This window comes from Diadema antillarum, unplaced genomic scaffold (genome assembly GCF_040938485.1).
Source record: "Diadema antillarum isolate AM-2024a unplaced genomic scaffold, OU_Dant_1.0 seq00000681_RagTag, whole genome shotgun sequence".
Lineage (NCBI taxonomy): Eukaryota > Metazoa > Echinodermata > Echinoidea > Diadematoida > Diadematidae > Diadema > Diadema antillarum.
Window position 1 is genome coordinate 175866 of NW_027271586.1, and position 17828 is coordinate 193693.

Sequence of the window (17828 nt, forward strand, 5' to 3'; positions counted from 1 at the left end):
GATATCTTATTAATTCAGGCTAAGGAGAGCTCAGTCGACAGATTAAACCATCAGCTACTGACAGATGAGAGCAAAGAAGACGAGGGATATTCTTGGACGAACAGAACCACCGTACACTCTAAGAAAATAGACCCAACTTTGCACCTTTACCAGTGCACACTGGTAGCACCTTTACGGGTGAAACTAAGTTGCACCTTTAGAGCAGTGTCACAATGTAAGCACCTTTCTGATCTGAAAGGTGTAAAGCTACACCCGTAAAGGTGCTCCCAGTGTGGTCTAAAACTTAAAAGGTACAAAGTTGAACCTATTTTTCTCAGTGTGTATGGTGCACTTTGTGCGCCAATCTTTCTTATATGAATAATTCTAGAAAGACGGATATATATATAATATAATTATATATAATTGTATGCACATATTACATGAATGTGAATATGAATATATTCCTACTTATATTCATACGTATAAAATGGGATACTCACCGCTTTCGCACATGCTTCCAGTGAAACCGGCTGGGCAAATACAAACCCAAGAGCCAAGTTGGTCTGTGCAAGCTGCTCCATTGAGACAGGGGTCACTCTGACATTCGTTGATTTCTAATGAAGAGAGTATTGGATAGTATGTCTTATCTGCATGACAAGGATCACTTACATCATGGCGCAAGTACGGGCTCAATCTTGGTCATTATTAATTTTGTTTGCTATAAATATAGATAGCGTATACAGCGAAAGGTTTGATCATCATACTTCTATGTCATTTAGTGTATTATATCAATGGAATTGACTGAAATTAATTTGGTTGAAGCATGCAAAGCACGATGTGATTGAATAGGAAAACAATTACTCGAAATTGCACATATTAATCATCAAATCTCAACTACGAATAGATAAGGCATGGTAAAAGGAGATTGGTGTTGATACATATCTTGAATACAAAAAGAGCCTTCAAAACAGCAGATATACATGCAAGAAATCTAGACTCACCAATCTGACATCGGTCGCCAGCGTATGCATCCCTGCACCTACATGTATAGCCATTGATTTCATTCAGACAGGTACCACCGTTTTGACATGGGCTGCTGTTACATTCGTCGATTTCTGTCGAGGTAAGAAATTATCAAATTCAAATAAATAAACACAAAATGCTCTATGTTACATGAGTGTCCACAAAGACGATACAACGTGCTGCAATGTATTCTTTTTTAATTGAACAGGAGATAACTAACCTCATTTACCAGGATTTCTTTTGTAAGCAATAATGACAAGTAATTACTTAGGACGCGGTAATGAACGTATGTTGAAAGCAATTGTACTAATCACTAAAAAATTACGGTTTGGATCAACAACTGTATCGTGCATAATGAATCACATTATCCACGTCTTCATGCAATCTAATCGTTTCCTCAGGTCCAATACAAATAAATAAAGAAGTCACAAATATCGAATGGAATTGTAAAACACTTTCATCTCTTAAATAATGGTGTGTATAACGTCTTCATATAGCCCGTGCAGTCAATAATCAGTCAAACGTTATCGATTCTCACCGTTGCTACAGGTTATGCCGTCGTAGCCGGGCGGGCAGTCGCAATAGAACTCATTTTCCAGATTTCGACAGGCGCTTCCGTTGGCGCAAGGATTTGATAAACACTCGTTGATGTCTGCCAAAAGGAAAGGCGCACAAAAATTCAGAATGGAGATAGGGAAGGATACAACGAATACATAATTATGCACCCACATAAACATTAGCATAAACATTTGAGAATCGTATACGACAACATCATCTCTTGATAGATATGATCATACCTTTTGGACTTTGTATCCAGTTAGATATCATAGTACGACTTGTGTATATATTTCGATTTTTGTGCTATTTCAAGTTATTTCTCATGTGTTTTATGCTCTTACAAACCGATTGTTCGTTTAACGGTATCACTTTGTAATGTATCTCGACGCAGAAATGACTTGTAAAACAGACCTTTGTGGCTGTGAATGTGACTACCCTGCTTTTAAAGAAGACTTGATAAATAAATAAATTGATAAATAAATATCAATTATTTCATGAAGCTCTGTACAGAAAGGCTGCCTGCCAGCTATCACCAATTTGTTATACTGTTCTAAATCTTTGCCATGTTTTTGCGAAAGAAAAGGGGGAGAGGGCTTTGGATAACTCACCAACGTCACACTGATCGCTTGTCCATCCTGGCCTGCAGGTACAAGTGTATCCGTTGATATGGTCGGTACAGGTGGCGTTGTTGAAGCAAGGACCACTGTGACACTCATCAATGTCTTATGTGTGTAAAAAAAAAAGAAAAAAAAAGAAAGAAGAGCCGGCACAATGAATATGTTGCATGTACAACACTATCGCCATTTTGTCTGTTACACCTATTTCCCTAATTCCCTTTATGCATGACTGACAAAAATCAAACAAACTAAACTTACCGTTGACTAGTATCTACACCATGTAAATAAGTTCCTTCTTCCATCATGTTTTTGAATGTCTATAATACGTCTACATCACAGCGTCTTTGGCTGCAACTCTATCACGACAACTTAATTTCGGAAATATGTAGGAAAAGTTGTAAGGGGAGATGTTTGTGTGAAACTTTAAGAATGATGGTTTTAACTCAAGATGTGAACGGGCAAAAGTAAACGGGGATCGAACATATTCTTATACAGTAAAGTTGCTAGGTAGTGCCTATTTGCGCAGACTAGATGATTTGGTAAACATATTACAAGTTATTGATTTTGTGAAGCCAAAGGAATATCGCTTCTAATGAGATATAAGAATTACTTAGTTTCTATGACGAATTGAAACTAAAAGGAAACTTCCTGAGTTATCATAAACTGTCTTTACAACAACTTTAGGTCACGGGGACACATCCATTTACACTTAATCGGGATCGCACTTACTCAGTTCGCAGTTCGTGCCATCCCAACCCGGGAGACAGTCACAGGTGTAGGCATTCAGTAAGTTGTTACACGAGCCTCCATTCTGACACGGGTTGCTTGCACACTCGTTTCGATCTGCAACACACAAAACGATAAGTATGCATAGAATAAGACTCTACCATATTGAATCGTGCAGTATGTATATCTCAATGTCATAATGTAATATAATTATACTCAGTACATGTATTTCCCCTATATTTTGTCACTGCTGCTTATCCTTGCTTGTATGTAAGGCATTATGAAGATCGGTGTATTTGTGAAATAAGCAGATAATGGCAAGAACACAAAACATCAAGCGTAAATCTCACCCACCAAACACCAAGTACAATGTGTGATGGATTTGAGAAAAAAAAAGACAATGAGTATATCGTATCAGACGAAAGCAGATTGTCGGGGGCGTTTTAGAGAGATGAACAGACACTAAGCATTGCTTAGCAGTTGTTAAGAAGGCTATACCAGATACTGAAATAGACGGAATCCTTACATCAGTGTACACTACGGAAAGTAGAGTCCTTGGAATCGACGATTGATGATTTGGTAGCACAGTCAAAAGAACAATTAGAATGTCATGAATATTGCCACAATAGAACTGACGAATGGTGAACAGACCACTGCTCCTTCTAGTACAATAACTTACCGACGTCACAATTTGTAGACTGCCACCCAGAGGCGCAGGTGCACTGGTAGCGATTCTCGAAGTTGTCACATGTCGCCCCGTTCTGACAAGGAGAACTTAGGCACTCATTGATATCTGGGATCGAGAGATCAAGCATGCTAGCAGTCAATTTCAGCTCAGCATGGTATATAATGTTCAGTAATCTAGCCATGTTCCGAACATACAGCATGCAAACTAAAGTAAATGTTTTAACATTGTTATCCCATCCAAATTTATTATTATTATTATTACTTATTATAATCTATTAATTTAGTATTATTATGATTATTGAGTATCCATTCAGTACAGACGTTATAATATAACATTTAGAGTAAATACTTACATTTGATGAACGCATGGATCAAAACAGTTCAAATTATCGACTCTTCGACTTCATGGGATACAAACTAGAAACAACATGACCAACTAAATTAGTCATTGGGATTCATTCAAACTTGCCTAGGCAAGACTCTTTATTCGTTGTGAATGCTATAGTTTCTTTACCATGTTCGAAGACACAATTAGTTTGTTCTTGATTGCTCAAGAAACATTAAAGGGATGGTACAGTTTCGCCTGAGATGGGGCTTCAGTTTTCCAACTTCTTTTGATGATAATCTTTAAAAGATTTAAAGAAAAACCTCTCATAAAATATGAAAGAACATGCTTTGTTTTACTTTGGTCTTGGATAGCTCAACCATTTCAAAACCGATTTTCATCAAGTAGTCTTTGAATTTCCCTTAGAATTTTATGCTCTTTAACATTTCATAAAGTAGATTTTAAAATATCTCGCAAAAAATTAAATAGCTGAATCCTCACCTTAACCAATTCTACATCATCCCTTTAGTGGGACCTGGCGCACATTATTCTCCCTTAAGGCATTCTCAGACAGAGCAATAGTGACGTATAAAAACTTGAGCCTTTCTAGAAGGATTAACAATCGATGATAAATCTTTCCTAACGTAACGTACCTGTCTCACAAGTGGTTCCAGTCCAGCCCGCCTTGCACACACACGTGTAGCTGTTGAGGCCGTTGTCACATGTCGCTCCATTCTGACACGGATTGCTGGAGCACTCATTGTAATCTGTGCAGGTGATTAGATAGTCATTTTGTATCAATAATGTGTATGTTTTGTTACATATAATAACAATCATCATCGACATCATCATCACCATCATCATCATCATCATCGTCATCATCGTAGCAGTAGTAGTAATAGTAGTAGTAGTAGTAGTAGTAGTAGTACTTCTGCTACTACTACTACTAATAATAGTAAATGATAATAATAATGAATAATAATATTGAAAAATAATGATAATAATAATCATAATAATAATAATGAAATAATAATAATAATAATAATAATAATAATAATAATAATAATAATATAACTTTGTTAAGTATCTATTCTTGCTATTTTAGTCTTTGTTATTAATTATTAGATTTAAGTGATTTGTTTATCGATCTTTCTTGTTTTACCATTTCATCCACAGCTAAATGTGGATACAGATTGATTAGTGAATCGATTAATTAATAATGAACCTATAGTAAACGTCATTATGAATGATGGAAAAAGAACATTAGGCAACACAATACACATAAAAGAGCAACACATATAAGTAATATAATTTTGTAGAGTGTAGGTCGTTATTGTTTGAACTGGGTATGCATACACGTCCGCAAAGAAAAAAAAAAGTCTAGATATGTTTCAGGTTTTTAACTAAGCTCAACCTTCAAAACCAACCGCCACGTGTCATTCATGACACGCACAAGAACTGCTCCATGATCTCCATGCTTTTTTTCCTTACCGATCTCACAGTGTACTCCGATCCACCCGTTGTTGCACACGCACTCGTAGCTATTGACTCGGTCAACGCATGCTCCCCCATTCTGACACGGGTCACTGGCACACTCGTTGATATCTGCGTGCAGCAATTACATGAAAAAAAAATGAATATAAATGCTTACTTAAAGTAGAAATGTATGTCTAAGCAAATAACTGGTATGAAGGTAAATGACAATGAACATTGGAGGGAAATGACAAGATACTATTTTTTTTCACATAATATATTTAGTCAAGTCACCATTTTTATTTTAGTTTTATGATTGATAAAATTGTAATCTTACTAGTCAGAAAATGTCTTCAGTGTAAAGTGGCTCAGAGAAAGCCTATACCAGAAGAGCTTTCTTCGTAGTTTACCATGTTTGTTTGTGTGTTTGTTTGTTTGTTTTTTTTAGAGCTCTTTACCCAGCTGCCAGCTACATGATGTACAAGGAAGTAGCTCTGAATCGAGGGCTACTTCAACTTACTCATAGTCCTATAAAACAAATGAGTATACAGTGAGTAATACAGTACACTGCGGTTGCATGTAAAATGGCTTACCGGTTTCGCACAGAGTTCCCGTGAATCCGGCCATGCAGTCGCACAAGAATCCGTTGATTTGGTCGATGCAGTTGGCACTGTTTTGACAGGGAGTACTTTCGCACTCGTCAATATCTGTTTTGCAAGGATATGGTGCAGAGGATAAACATCCATATGAATACAAATGAAATCTGTGACAATGTAAACAAATTTTACTCATTCATACACGTAGCTACAATTGTCATCATCATGTACAGACCGCTACGTATAGTCATACCGACAAAGGTTGAAGGATCAAACTGCTTCGCCAGGTTTACAGTCACAAATTCGTCGCAGTGCGTCCGACTAACATTGAGATCACATAATTATTACAAACAATGAACTTATTGACTTGCGAATACAAATCTTGATTGTCATCATGATATTATGTGCCTCTCGGTCAAAAATATCATATACTTAAGTTGCAGTATAGATATTAAGAAAACAATGAAATAGCCAACTACATCATCAAGCAATACCTGAGTCAGAAAGATGGAAACATACATAAAAGTGAAAATAATGACGCAAGAAACTTGGGTGGATATGGAGAATGAGTTTATTTATGTCTCTAGCATTCAAAAAAAAAAAGAAGAAAATAGCTCACATGAAATAGCCAAAGGAACAAACAAACAAAAACAACACAATGACAAAGAAGCGCAAATGAAAAATGACACTGGTAACATAAAGAGTGGATAAACCGTGGGAAATATACAGAAGCAAAGATGTAATATACAGAAATAAAGATGCTACTTCCTATTTGCTTTATGTACAAAGTCTATCGACTTCTACAGTATATATTCTACAACTACTTATTATACATAGCATGTAAAGAAAAACTGATGACGATGAACTCGCTACATTCTCATATTCTCTCAGTTCCTCTCCCTCTCTCATGCTCTCTCTCTCTCTCTCTCTCTTATCTCTTAAATATGCTGACACTAAAAACTCTGATTCACCAATGGTCATATTCACATGCTGAGCTAGAAAGTGCAAATCAGTATCGAAAGTTTGAAAGAATGTGGTAGCCGGGTTTATTCGATGCTTTTCCGATGACGAAGTTGGCACCTCTTGTTTCAAAGTGCAATACCTGAAACCCGTATATAGGCAAACTAGACAGCAACGATTCAAGAAATTGATTCATGGTATGCTATGATTTGAGCGAATAAATGGATTCAACAATGATGGAAATGCTGCAGGATTTTTGTTTTCTACTTACATGACATCTAGGAAAAGCAAGCTTGCGACTGAAGAAAACTATAGACAGGAAACTGCAGGTGACAATGATTTTCAAACATATTTGTGGTGACGTATGTGATGCAGGGAATAAAGGTTCATGGATGCGGAACAATACATCTATCTTTGACAGACCCGGTAGCATAGGGATACCATGGAGTGGTAAAAAAAATAGATAAAAAAATGGGAGGGGTACTCCCTTGTCGTTTCTCGTGCCACTTCCGGGGCCCCCGTTTCATAAAACTTGTTATCAGTGACAAGTTGTCATAGCTATAAGCTACTGAATTCTTTGCATCTGATTGGCTAAGAGCAAATTTGTCACAGAAATGCGGCAGTTGCCACTGATAACAAGTTTTATGAAACGGGACGCGGATTTCATGGGCTGACAAGGGGGAAAAAGGCTTCACCGCAATAATATTTCTGGTGCTCCTACGATCCTTTTCATTTTGTTTATTTTTTATTTCTTTTGTTTTAAGGAAAATCAAGGGGGGCTAACGCCCGGGTGCGCCCCCCCCCCCCCCCCCCCCCCCATCTGCCCCTGAGTATATCTGCCCACAGCCGAAGAATCTCGAGTGGGGTCCACGGTTACCGATGTCAGTTCGCTGACTGTCGCTATTCGTGATTTGCGAATGTACCACTGTGAGCAGCGAATGGAGATTGATTCAATCGGGCCACCCATGAATCCCTGTGCTACCGTTTTTTTTAAGCAATATGGTACTCTAAACACGCGGGAGAACGAAGAGAAAATATCACACAAAACTAAAGGTAAGATGACAGGAGAACACTTTGGCTAAAACTGTAAAATGAATCAAGTGTTTCGCCAGGAAACCCGTGCATAATAGCGAGGGGGAAAATCTACCTGTCTCGCAGTTTGTCCCTGTATAACCTGCTAAACAGGTACAGGAATAGCTGTTTACAGCGTCCGTACACTGTCCACCATTCTGGCAAGGTACCTGTGCGCATTCATTGATATCTGGAGAGAAAAAATATAGGGAAAATACAGTTGACATTTCAGTGTCAGTACCAAGTACATCGTTATCATTGCATAGGAATCATCATCAGTTTTGATGTTTGGACATTTATTGGTTAGATTAGCAAATACATCCAATACATCGGTAAAATTTTGTTCCAATATATGATTTACATGTATCATCTAATGCATGATGATGGCTGGAAAAACAACCAAACCCTTACGGGTGTCTTCGTCATATACCGTACCTTGGTTACATGTCGTCCCGGTATACCCTGGTTGACAAGAACAGGTGTAGCCATTGACCAGATCCCCGCATGACCCACCATTAAGACAGGGGCCACTTGCACATTCATTAATGTCTGAAACAAGGAAAGCAATAACAGATACCAAATATATGCAAACGAATTTGAGTATTTCCATAGCAACAGGACTAACGTTTAGCACTGCACCATCCGGTAAGATTTAAACACAAGAGATGACAAACATTTCGTCTTATGAATGAGGTAACATGATATGACACAGATATCAATAGTACAACCGACTATGTCCTCAAGTACGAGATAACATGATATAACACAGAGATCAAGTACACAGACTATGTCATCAAGTACACTAAGTGTACTTGAGGACATAGTCGGTGTACTAAGTAAGTCTTCTGGTTTATCAGTTGAACACGTGTATTAACACTTACTTTGTTCGCACGTTGTCTCCTGTCCATCCCGACGCACAAGCGCACTGAAAGGCGTAGACAAGGTCGTCGCAGATACCACCATTTCTGCACGGATTGCTGGCGCATTCGTTTGATATCTGTTAAATATGATATCACCGGAGCTTTGATTGGTTATGTATCGTATGACCCGAATTCACATAGACAATTTGAATCAAACCCACAAAATCCATTTAGTTTATACGGACTAAAAAAAGTACATGAACATTACACATGACTTATGTGTCAGCGTAGGTTCATTACATCATATTCTGTTGGAATTTGCTGTACGCGCTTATCACAAGAATCAAATTTTGCATAATCCATTAGAAGGTTCGGAGGTCAAATCTTTTTGTATAATGCTGTCATTCCGCTAAAGATATAACCAACATATACTTGAGTTGACAGCTGTGATCTTCACTGAAATATTTGAGAACTTACCATTGCAAACTCTTTCCAAATAAATATCTATATTGTGACAATTTGAAGTATATAGTGACATGACTGGTTTTTCATAGTATTGCAGATACCATTGAAAGTAATTTATATCAGCGGCATTAGATTGCAAGTGCCTAGCATATTACAAGACTGTAGTACGAATCTGCAGAAGGTGGTCTACAAAATAACACGCACACGTGATGGGAGTAATGCGAAGTCTTACTTTCGTTACAAGTTGGTCCCGTGTAACCCGGCTGACAGACACAGATGTAACTGGCGATGAGGTTGACGCAGTCTCCGAAAATACACGGTGAACTCGCACATTCATCGATATCTGGAGCAAAATAAGAAGGTAAAAAAGATAAAGCCTTCCAAATACTCCTGCAGCAGTGCCAGATCATCGCAATATTGTTGAAATACAAATAATACAGTTCGAAAGAATTACATTCAAAACAAATGTTTGGATAGCTTAAATTGGTGATATGAGACAAATCCATAATTATTCAACAAAAGCCCCATTGGCACCTTGGCACGAGTGATGTCAACACTGGAATAGTGCAAAGATATGATAGAGAGACAATTTTTCATTTTGGAAAGAAGTATTTCATCAGTTTAAGTGTATACTGCTCTATTAGTTGCTTTAGAGGTTGTAGATTTTCAAATGTTTCAGGCAAGATGCAAAGTTATTTCCTATGTTTCAAAGCATGAATAGACACGTATATGCGGAGTTGGAAAATAGTATAAGGAAATTGTTCCTAAAGTCTGGTCCTCACTAGGTATGTGAGAGGGATATGACAGATTCAGAAAAGGTAACCATTATACATCATTAAATTAAGGTACTCATGGTCATAAAACGTTCTGTCCGCAAGGCGTGATCAGGAAAACCAGATACTCTTGCCGACTTTCGACACAACTCTGGTGATGGGGTGTACAACTACTCACCAGATAGTTGTGACGTAAACATAATGATGTAGAGTAAACAAGTGTGTTACCATTTTCGCAATCGAATCCCTGGAACCCGCTGATACAGGTGCAAACGTATCCGTTGATCAAGTCCGTACAGGTGCCCCCATTACGACAGGGATCGCTCAGACACTCATCGATCTCTGTGTGGTAGGATCGATTAACATAGAAACCGTTACCATGGTTACGGCATGCACCGATAATTTCCGGTAACTACAACCACTGGTCAATCGACAAACAAGCTCTCATGGTGTGTGTAAAAAACGTGTAAAATTGTGCTTTGACCCCATCTGCATTTCATTTGATTGGAAGGACAAGCACCGACACCGTGACGCTGTATGAACATCGCTGTGCAAAAGAAAAGGACCATCACCGTATATAGAAATAAAATAAAAGATCACAGAATTTTGAGAGAGAGGAATCATCACTTTATAGAAACAAGGATCGTGAGAGCACAACAATCCATAACGGTGCACGTTGCTCCACAGGTCACATCTCGTCATCACACAACTGAAATACCTGATATTTTTTATACAAACGACAAAGAGTGAATTGATTTTGTATACTCTACTCAATCCTTGGAGTTTGAGCTCGACGAAAATTTAGAGGTACCTTCCTGTATATTCCCCACTTTGTATCATAGCATGGATCATAATAAATCATCTTTTACTGATAGTAGATTGATAAGGATGAGGCAATGCAACAGATTTAAATGCATGCAAAGGAGAGACACTAAGCAAAATATCTACAACAATAAACGCAAGATCGAGGTGAAAAAAAAATCTATACGCTACCACAACAAAACACAATGTAAACAGATTACGCTAAATCATATCCAACTACGACTACTTCTATTTCTAATGGGCCTATAAAAATGTACGATGCATGAAGCATAATTAAGAAAAGAGAAACAAATAAAAAACAAAATGGTTTGCCTAAAGTACGAGCAAAATGCTAGATCACATATTCTAATTCTACGAGGAAATGCATGCATTGCAAAGACAGGCTGGCAGCGTACTACGGACTATGAACTACGATCTACAGTGTATGCACAAAGCGGAAAGGTATTCCTTTCAAGTCAATCTCCATTGTAACAAAATGACATCAGTGGCATATATTCAGGTATCACAGAGGTATCAATTAGATCTATGTCGGGAATGTAACGTGCTGGACTTAATGCACAAAAGCTCTTACCTTATAGGACGTTTCCCACGATGTATGCTCTCCTCTCTTCAATCATTTCGCGATTACTTGGAACGATTGATTTACCTAGTTCTAATTTCCCGATCATATGACGTACTGTACGTGTGGGTGTTCCGTCATGTGTTTTCTTTACTTATGAAGAATCCCAGTTTTTTAAAGACTATGTATTCTTCTCAATGGCTGTCTTAGAAGGACTGCGAAACGATCAAGCGGGGAGATTTTTTGTTGTTGTGAAAGTATTGCAAGTTGCCTAGCGCCCACAAACTTGGGTGAAGGTGAAAACGCGTGCATCACTACACTGTCATACACCACAACACATCACTCAACACAGAGCCACAGCAACTTGGCTGTTCCTCTCTCGCTGCTTGTGTCACTTGCAGATTTTTTCTTTCTTCCACGTTCAGGACCTTCCTTCAAATTCAAAGCGAATCAAAACAAATCACATCAAATAAAACGCAAGAAGACGTGCTTATAAAAAAAAAACACCAAACAACTCGATCGTACAGAGTAAAGCAAACAATTCATCAACTATATATCTGCTCTATCAGAGAATGTCAGGGATCATGCGGGCATTAGTACTTACCAATCTCGCAGTGCGTTCCCTCGTACCCACTCTGGCAGTTACACGTGTACCCGTTGACGCCATCCACGCACACGCCCCCATTGATACACGGGTTGCTGATACACTCGTTGATGTCTTTGAAGATGATATGCGATAAAAATATGAAATACACAAACTTTGAGAAGCTCTACTCATGAAGTATTTAATTCGAAGCGCTGGATGTTATCCCCCTTATAATATGTTTCTAACTCGATAGTCACAGTATACTGCTTAGAGAGTCAATACCTTTCACCTTTGTAATGAACAATAACACAAGGGATAAGGGAATTCCCTGAAACTACACGCAGAATGGGATAAAGTATTGTCCAGACAAAACGTATCGGCAATCATGAGACGTCTTGGACAACGAGTTACTACTCTGTACTCTGTACTCTGAAATTACTCGTGACTGCCCTTGCAGGAATGGAAGGGATGACAGAGAAACATTAGCTTTCTTTAGGTTAACTCAAAACTGTCATTATGTGTGCTTTTCAGTTACATCGTCCCACAAGGCCAAAATCTTAATGATCGTATCCACTAAAAACAGTGGCCTTTCAATCAATATGAGTTACCTTTGTTTCTCTCAATAGATGGAAGTCCAAAATCAATATTCAGTCATTTTTGTTAGGATATTTAGCTATACAAAGTAACATATTCTGAAAAATATGTTTAGATTTGTCTGTGGAGATGAATAAACACGAATTCTTTAATGGCTATACTACTCACTCTGGTCACAGTTCGTTCCTGTCCATCCTTCCTGGCAGGTACATTGGTAGGAATTTCTGCCGTTATAGCACGAGATCGCATTCACGCACGGGCTGCTGGCGCATTCATTAACATCTAAAATAAAATAGCAATTAGATAACAGAATAATTATTTCATTATTGTTATAAACATGAAATGTGATATCCTCTCATGAAGAATATGTTGTTAGAGACACTTGATAGCAATGAAGTGATAATGGAACATTCAACAAACGCGGCTGCTCATAAGACACCCATTTCGGCGACTATGAGATTCCTTACGTCCAAAGCATCTGATCATAATCTTCATTGTCTGGGAATCATAAGCAAAAACATTGGTGTTTTAGCGATCATCGAGTCTGCCTGAGACTGAGAGTAAGTAACTTTTCTGTTTGATCTTGCATCTGTAAGCGATAATCTGTAAGTGTCTTCAACAGTCTAAATGAAACTGAATGATCCATGGGTTCTTATTTTTTAATTCAAATAACCTACTTATTACAGAAACTGATTAACAAATTGCCCTCTATCGATGTATAGGTAAGCACTGAATTGATCAGTGTTGGAAGAATTTCATGAATTTGACTAACCAACTTACCAAGGTTACAGGTGTCGCCTTGCCAACCAGCAGTACACGTACACGTAAACATGTCCCGACCGTTGACGCAACCCGCACTGTTGAAACACGGGTTACTGGCGCACTCGTCATAATCTTATCATTGAAGACGAAAAAACAACAACAACAAACACACACACACACACACACACACACACAAAGACAAAGAGGGATTAGAAAGAAAAACAAAATGAAAGTCCCGTCATATCAACAAAATGTCGTACGTTAGATATGGACTTTTGAGAATACAAATGAAGCTCCATTGATATGCTGTCTATCATGTACTGGTCTGTAAAAAGGGGATAACTCGTTCTGAATGAGTAGACTCTTTCTATAGGAACAACTTTAAAACGAAGAAAATTGCCTTAACTAATATGCAAACACACTAAAAGTGACATCTGAAATTAGAAGTCACATAAAAAGGCATCAGTCTTTTCTGCAATGGTAACTTGATTGACGCACTATTTCAATCCAAAGACTGATTATAATAAACTTTGATGGCATGTAGTATGTTCTGACGGTTGACATCAAGTGAAGGTATTCGAAATGTGAAAGTCATTGTCTCACTATTTCGTCTTTCACAAAAAAAAAAAGAAATGACACTGCCTTTGTTCTTGATATTTGCTCTCATTTTGATGAAGGTCCAGTATATACTCCATGACAGAGTGATAGTTTTCGAAACAAATGCTATTGATAAACCGACAAACCATAAAATCAGGAGACAATTTTTCCGAGGTTTACTGCAGCAACAAACGTGGAACCTATATTACCTATATCACAGTTAATGCCCTGCCATCCCGACGTGCACTCGCAGCTGTAGGAGTTGATGCCATCTCTGCACACCCCAGCGTTTCGGCAGGGGTCACTGGCACACTCGTCAATGTCTGAAAAGAAACAAATAAAAAACAGTTTGTTTTACAGCATTAAAAAAAATCGATTCTATCCCCTACCTATTGCAACCTTTCGGGAGCGAAAAGTATGTAGTTTTCAGTAACGTATAAAAAAAGACTTTCGGGCATTAATGATTCGATGTGAACGCTTTTACGAAAGGAAGTCTCCATTTTACGCAATGTACTTTTTAAGGTGTTTTTTTTGTCGACAATCCACACATTGGCTATACACTGTGAACATGACCGCTTAAACTATGAAAAGAGCCTGCTGAAAGCTGAAAGGTCTGCAAATACTCTGGAGAAATTCACGTCTGTCTGAATACAGGGAAACTGGAAACCAGCAGAAATCACTCCGCCCGTTATCCACGTTAGAATCAATGAAGCAATAGCGAACTACATGTATGTATACATGCTCTTCTGTGAATGGGGCGATCTATGATTGCACCAACAATCAATGGAGATATTCTAGTCTGTAGGCCCACTTACTGACTTCACAGTGGGTACCAGTCCATCCGTCCTGACAGACGCAGGTGTATCCATTAACTTGGTCTTGACAGTTCCCTAGATTCAGACAAGGTTGGCTGGCGCACTCGTTGGTATCTGAAACCAATGCAATTAAAAGAAACGTAGAAGAGCTTGATTAACTAACAGTCTATTCAGCTACATAAATACAACTAGATGACATTTATAAACGCAATAAAACTCAACACTTTTGTACACATTTGGACTTTCTACATAATGGTGTTTTATTGCTGTCATGTAGAAAAAGAATGAAACACTAAAGCATGTACATTGTATAGTGTTTGTTGGTTTTCATTGTTTCATTTTCCAACTGAGAAGATGGCTGGATCCATAGCCAATATTCAGATGCTCTAGCTGGTCTTCCATGGGGTCGAGTGGGATGTGAGGCGGGACCACTTCACCGGTTGATGCAACCTGATCTTTGTGGTACCGGTACATGAAGCGGAATCCTTTATTCCCATGAGTTGTGACTCTCTCACACACGGGACCTCCAGTTAATGTCCTATCCAAGGGACAGAGTGTTTTGCCTTTTGTTAGAGGGGACGGTATGATTACACACAACATTGCTCAGCCATAGACTCGGAAATCGAAACCGGGTCCTTTGCATCTGGTGGCAAACACCCTACCAACTGAGCCACACTTATAGGAAAACTTTGGTGAGCATGTTAAGGTCTAATGATTCTAAAAAGAAAAGAGAACAATTGTATTTACTTATGCGAAAATAAAAAGAACAGTCACGCGACATTTTCTCTCTGGTAAAGAATATCTAATGACGAAATTTTTACTGTTCAAGAATATCTAATGTCAATATTTGGTCACCTTGAAAATGATTGAAACCAGCCATGTCAAATAAAAAAAAAAATAATGTGCACAATGTAAATAAAAGAAGCGTGGGAATGACATACAGTTGGGAACCCCAGAATCAGCGTTGATGGTATTCCCAAAGGTAGGCCCTATGTTTTGAAAGGCTAAGGGGATGTCACATATTCTCGAAAAGAAAGGATAAGTCTTACCAGTTTCGCAATGCGTTCCCTCAAACCCCACGGCACAGATGCACGTATAAGAATTGATGTTGTCTCCGCAGGTGGCTCCATTCTGACACGGATCACTGCTACATTCGTCAATGTCTGTAAATCGAGATAAAACATTAACAGAATCACGAAAAATTATCGAGGCATTGTAGCAGTACCTTTTTTCTTTCTTTTTGAGTCAACGACATGATAAGATTCAGATGACATTTCTGTCTCTCGAAGTGGACATAACAGTTTGGATATACATGTATTACCAACTAGAGAGGGGCCGTCAAAGGCGGCAGACCCACGCCTTGTACAAAGTCGGGGTAAACATACTGTGCATTCGGTCATCTACCAGAATTCGGTCACTTAATTGCCAGTGTCCTTTATCACCAGCCAGTGCGTTCTACCAAAGATCGTACACTGAAGTGTACGATCTTTGGTTCTACAGTCACATCACACGCAAATCACATACGGTAACACTCATTCACCACAGGAAAGTCCTTTAGTCTCCTCCAAAAATCCATCGAAAATCCCAAATTCCACCGTCAAAAGTGCAGATTCGGAACTTTTCCAAGCACGCGCGAATTAAGTCCAGTTTTAAGAGTATTGTCTACGCGACGGGTCGCCGAAAAAGCGCTAAAAATCGAGAAATACGCCGTTTTCTTGCGGGATATTTTGCTTATAGCAAGCCGAGAGTGTGTTGATATCAAAGGTCGTATGAGTGTACGATCTTTGATGGTATCCACAAAAGCGCAAAAGAAAAACAAAATTTACGTACCCCCTAGGCAATTACCCCTATGATTAGTGTCTACGGGAATTATTCAATGCAAGGGTTAAATGCAAATGTCTACTGCACCAGTATTCGGTCACCAACGAGCGCCGCAACGTCCCCGATGCTATTTTGCACCAACAGGGTAGAGCGCGATGCATTTTCAGCGGCCTTGCACACGCATTGACATTGAGCGCGCATATCGTGCAGTGTGACTGCGACCGAGCAAATGCTCCTCCAACGAAAAGAACAATCAATTTTAATTTGAAAAATCATCAAAATACGGGCCAGTTTGTGACGACGGAGAACGAACTTTCATAAATCCAGAAGGACATAGTCCTTCAAATAGGCCGAAACGTAAATTTCGGAATTCTTACGAACATTTGAGCAGCGAAGTCCGATCGTTTCGGAGTTTATGTTTTCGTATGGTAGCGGAAAATCGCAAAGTGAGAAACGGGAAATTTTCGGAGTGGTCACTATACCATGGGGTCAAAACTTAAAGGTCGCACAGAATTTGCAAGGGTCAACCGATTATCACCAAAATCTAATCGATTCTTTCCTGTCATTATCCAGACATCCCCTGAACATTTCGTGCAAATCCGTTTACCCGTTCTCTTGTTATCTTGTACACAAACAAACAAACAAACAAACAAACAAACACACAAACAAACAAACAAACAAAAAACAAACAAACAAACAAACAAACAAACAAACAAACAAACAAACAAACAAACAAACAAACAAACATACGGAACCCTTTACATAACCCCCTGCCGATTTTCATCGGCGTGGGTAAAAACCGAACACTAAGTACTAGATACTGGAAAAACAACAGCAACAACAAAAACAAAGGTGAAACCTATTTACTGGTCGTAAAGTAAATAGAGTAAATATCAAAAGGTTTGAAACGAAATGATATAGGGTGGAGCGCTGCTCTGTAGCGACAAGTTCGCATGCATGAGTTTGTGTCTGTCAACTTTGGTCAATTTCTCTTTTTTTCACATGTTTTGTGCTGTTTTGTGCTGGAAGTGAACGTCACATACACGTCAATATGTTTGTTGGACAAGTATATGAACGTGACTATGTGTAACCGTGATATGTGTGTCTCTGTTCTGTGAAAGTCGATGTCAAACTGAAGCCAATATCACACCGATTCGAT

The 17828-nt window shown here is 38.6% G+C and overlaps 1 pseudogene; it reads right to left on the reverse strand.

Moving 5' to 3' along the window:
* The window catches only part of LOC139737085 (uncharacterized), an 80541-nt pseudogene that overhangs the window by 24054 nt on the left and 38659 nt on the right, over positions 1 to 17828 (reverse strand).